The 4986-nt window shown below is 43.3% G+C and overlaps 2 long non-coding RNA genes across 3 annotated transcripts; one reads left to right on the plus strand and one right to left on the minus strand.

The window, feature by feature from the left end:
• Positions 1–870: 870 nt before the first annotated feature.
• Positions 871–3854, minus strand: LOC140781129 (uncharacterized). Of its 2 annotated transcripts, none has more exons than XR_012107647.1 (2): positions 3313–3854; positions 871–3203 (listed from the first exon to the last, which is right to left on the minus strand). It is a non-coding gene; the product is annotated as an uncharacterized lncRNA (long non-coding RNA). The 2 variants fall into 2 exon arrangements; XR_012107646.1 differs by having other exon boundaries at positions 3290–3854.
• Positions 1506–3267, plus strand: LOC140781128 (uncharacterized). The gene is made up of 2 exons (XR_012107645.1): positions 1506–2169; positions 2251–3267. It is a non-coding gene; the product is annotated as an uncharacterized lncRNA (long non-coding RNA).
• Positions 3855–4986: the final 1132 nt, after the last annotated feature.

Genomic DNA, 4986 nt, shown 5'->3' on the forward strand with positions numbered 1-4986 from the left:
CTTGCATTTTTACACGGTAGCAATTGTGTGTGGGTATGATCAGTAGAACTTTGACTAAATATTTGTAGTGTTCAATGCTGCAGAATGGTGGCAGCTCTGTCTATATAATAAGTCAACGAAAGGATAAATGGTGCAGAAATATGTAATTAGATTCAGCAAAAACTGGTAGTGAAAGTGAGATACTCTCTGTTTAAAAGCTTATGAGCAAATATAAACAAGTACATCTGTTGCTCAGAGCATACACATTAACATAAATCTTTCTATCGTTCAGCTATTAAAGAAGTCCATGATTACTCACAAAAATATCCAAAGTAAGTATCAAGCATGATTAACATTGGGGGAATCTAAAATATTTTTTGCGTAACAGAAGCTAGCATCTAACAAATAACGAATATAACGTTTACACACTCAGTAGTGTCAAGACTGCAGTTTGTCTCCTATGGGGTCATCCATAAGGAAGAAACATTGATGCTTAATACAAGCATAGACATGGAGAATGGGAGGGGAACAAACCTAAATTATTTAACTTGCAACTTTGGCCATAAAAAAACCAGATATACAACATATTTTTGTTGATCCAGGGTGTCCTCTTGTCCACACCAATAGTTGTAATAACTATACCGATCTGAAAGTACCAGATTTTCAAAGTCAGAACAAATCCATATCCAAAACAACGAAGGAACTCAGACCACTCACTTATGAACGTAAAGCCATCATCACGCCAGTCACATCAACCTAATTGAGAATTATGCCACTACTACTATAAACAATCCCTGTTATTATTATAAACATTCTCTGCTGTGATAAATAATCATGTCAAATATTCTTGATATCATGCCTTGTATAACGTAAATAGAGGATATTCAGAAATTGATTTGTAACCTCCCTATTCTTTCCGTATATTGTAACATCATTATAAATACAGAAGCATAGCAAAGGTTATAATTGCCTTTGCTAATCCTTATTTGAATTCTTACATGGTATTAGAGCATTAGACATGTAACTCTCGCATTTTTTTTTCATGGCCAACTCTACTGATCTCTTCCAGCTCCACTATCTCAAATGCAACATCCTCCATCTCCAATATCTTTCACCACATATTAGTTAAGCTAGATTAGCAGAATTATCTAATGTGGAAGGCACAATTTCTTCTTGTGTTCTTAAGCCAGGACGTATATGGGCATATGGACGGATCCACACCATGCCCAACCAAATACCTACTAGATGACTCCGGCAACCAACTCAACCCAGTGTATACTGCATGGCGACGCATCCACATGGTCGTCATGAGTTGGATTCTTGACACACTATCCAAGTCCGTTCTCAGACAAGTCATGCGTCTCCAATCTGTAGAAGACATGTGGGTGTCGCTCAAGCGTATCTACTCATCCACCTCTCAAATTTGCATACTCCACCTGCGATTCCAACTGCAAACATTTAAGAAAGGTACATTATCAATTGCTGACTACTTTGACAAAGCCCACAACCTTGCGGATAATCTTTCTGTTGCTTCACATTCTATCTCAGACTAGGAGATAGCTCTATATATTATGGGTGGTCTTGGCCCCGAATATGAAGATCTTAATAGTCGGTCGCGACTGTTGTTACATAAGCTCATCAAATGGTTCATCAGCGCCTACACCTAATGATTGAACCGTTGAAACCCGGGCAAGTACTCCCCTAATGTGCTGATCGCTAGCGCATCCAGGGCCCCGGCCTCTGCCACCTTCATAGTTGATTCATTAGGGTGCAACAGGGTTTTTCCCATAATCCAGATGAAGATTGTGCACACTTTACCTTTGAGCAGTCGATGTACCACTTGACCCTGTACCAGAGTGGAGATCTCTTCCATTCCATTTTGTCTGTCTTGGTTTCGATCGGTGAACTTGAATTATCGATCAAAAAAATCGAAGAAAATGGCCTATGTGAGTTGTAGTAGAAAGAAGCCTGGTCATTGCCTGACTTTCTCCATCGCCTTGATCCGTCTCTTGGTACGCACTTTTTTTCTTCCAAAGTCTGAATGCTGATAGGTGGTTCTGCCTAATTCTCTCTTTTTCTTTCTTTGATGGACCAAGCGAGTCTTATAGAATCTTATGCCGACCCCTTTCTTTACCAGTCATCAAGGCTTTGACCCTGGCGCTCGATCTCGGGCCTGTGCTTCAGTGAATGGTATGGATCTCTAACTAATGGTGGTAATGTACCATTCCATTCTTTATGCGCTGACTCGAGGTCTCTGCCCTCCCCTTTCAGTCTAGTGACACTGTAACTCCTGCCCCCGTCTGAGATAATTCATTCAGATATTTGAGGTCCGGTGAACTTTTTGGCAAACAAAAGGCTTAGTGTTGATCCTCAATCTCGTCGCCTTCAGGTCTCGTCACATGTGTTCTTTCGTCGAAAGCATTATGTTTTGTTTTATCCTTCTTCTTCCTCTGCCGTAGCTTCTGTAGGGTCCCGAGTCCACTTCTATTCTACTTTCCTCTCCTGAGACTTCGTCTTTGCCATCTGCTGATGACTCTCACCCTCCTCTCCTTCGAATGACGACAGCCTTTTGTAATCGATCCTGAGGGGTGTAGATCTGAAAAGAGGGGTTTTGCTCGCTCAGTGAGGACGAAAAGACCTGGGTTCCCACATCAATAAGCCAGAGCCAAAGGTCAGGTCGGGTCAGAAAGGCTAGTCCCCAAAGTCAGGCGCATAGTGAGTCAGATATCGCTCGAAGTTCCCATGTGGCATGAGAGAGGGGCAGACAAAGCAAGTGGAAGAAGATCCGCTTTTCCTGAATCAGAGCCATAGCTCTCCAGGTAGAAAGGAAAGGTATCGGCGGAGCAGCCCGAATCAAGCTTTCCCTGAGCGGTAGCAAAGAAGTCTGAGAGGCGGGTTCGGAGAAAGAAAGGCGCTATCCGAGACTCGAAGTTTCAATTGTTTGGACGAAGGAAAACGTGCATGCTGGTATGTGCTTTCGGAACCTGAGATCAGCTTGCCCCATAGATGACATGACCTTCCAAGTCCTAAAAACGGGGTTTACCTAAAACTCACATTCATCTTTGAAAGCCTATGTATCTATCTTTTTCAGCGAAAGATCAGTCTTCTTCTTTTATAGGGTTGTTTGTGGCCCTACATCTCTGACATGGGTCCTCTTCCTCTTTGCCAGCTCCTTCTCCTTCTAGCGTTGAGCGCAGCTCTCAACCAGTGGATAGATCATCTCTCTGTTAGCGAGAGCCAAGGTTATTCGCAAGTCATAGGCATCTCACATCAATGGAAATGCAAAAATGAAAGAAAGACCCCCTTAAACCTCAGCAGCTTCCATTTGCCTACCGCCAGTTTCATTTCGATGCAGTTTGAGTCCACCAGTGATCCCTTTCTTCGTGTAAGGATGTTGTGGTCCAAATCGATCGATGTTTTAACTTTGGGATCCCTTTTCTTCTTCTTCTTGTTTTCGCTCCATCACATCCACTTCTCCCTTCATCTAGAGATGCACAGAGAAGAGATTCTCAATGTCCATACATCCCATAATTCTGTAAACAAGATGAGCTCCGTGAGAACAAGTAGTGACCTTGCTCGTGGAAGTAGGATTCGATCCTTTCAAGCTGCTGGGCGCAAAAGATAAATAACGGAAACTCCCTTCCTTACTTGGTTCTGCCCCCGGTCCCATCAGCAGTATATTTTACTAATATGATTTAGTATACCGACCGTCTCGGGTTATGAACGACAAATGATAGCCGTTCATCAGGACGATTTGACCTACCAATCCCACTAACGAGTACGTACGCCTCGCCGGCATTCCGTCTGAGGGCAGACTAAGGGCAAAGAAAGAGTGAAGAAGCTCAATTGGCGGCGATATACTTCCGAATCCTGCTCTCGAAGTGCATCGCACTTGACGATCTCTACAGCTCTCTTAATACAAGAGACTCGGTTCACCATGACACAACTTTCTCAAATTGATCTCTCTTCTCCACAAGCAAACTATGTCTCTCATAGCAACTCTATTAACAACTGTGGGCGTGGTCGTGCTTCGAATAGAGGACATGGTAATAGTTATCAAAACCAGGGGCGTGGTGGTCAACAACAATACTTCCAACATGGTTGCTGTGGTGGTGAACGCAACCAACATGGTCATGGTCGCCAACAACAACACCTATTTCCACCTCAACAACAACAATTCCAGCAAAAACAAGCCTGGAATGCAGCACCTCTAACTTGCCAACTTTGCAATGGCGGTGGTCACACCAGCCTCAACTACTCAAAGCGTTTTGACCATTCCTTCCAAGGCTCCCCCTCGGCTAACCTCTCTTCTCTACAAGACGAAGAATCTAATCCACTTTGGTATCCAGACTCTAGTGCAACACATCATCTTACCCATGATGCAAACAATCTAGACTCTACCCAATCCTACAGCGGAACTGACCATGTCTATGTCGGTAATGGTCAAGCTTTGGGTATATCTCATTTGGAAGCTCTTCTCTTTCTTCCTCGATTTCTCTTCGCAATGTCTTGCATGTTCCATCGATTCAAAAAAACTTGATCTCTATTTCAAAGCTCACCAATGATTTAAACTGCATTGGGTTCATCCACCTCCCCACCTACCGGTGGGATGAAAATGGATGCCCTTTTCATCCCCCTAGCAGCCCCTGGCGCTGGAGTTTTGACTTGAATTTACTTCTTCTAGCTTTGCTGTCAAGGACAAAATGACGGGACAAATACTTTAACAATGGATTATACTCCTTCCAAAAATCAACAAAACTTGCAAATAATGTTGTTGTTCAAGGTGATCATGCAACAATGTCCACTTGGCACAATCGGCTTGGTCATGCTGCTCCTTCCACCGTCAGCTCTATTATTAGTATATTTCACCTTCCTCTCTCTGGTACTCGCAAATAAAAACACCATGCATAGCATGTCAAATGGGGAAATCACATCGTCTTCCTCTTCCTCGCTCTGGCATCCGAAGCAGTCGTCCTCTACAACTGTTGTTTGGCAATGTATGGGGAC

Source organism: Typha latifolia, chromosome 2, assembly GCF_019914945.1.
Source record: "Typha latifolia isolate L0001 chromosome 2, TyphaL0001v2, whole genome shotgun sequence".
Classification (NCBI taxonomy): domain Eukaryota; kingdom Viridiplantae; phylum Streptophyta; class Magnoliopsida; order Poales; family Typhaceae; genus Typha; species Typha latifolia.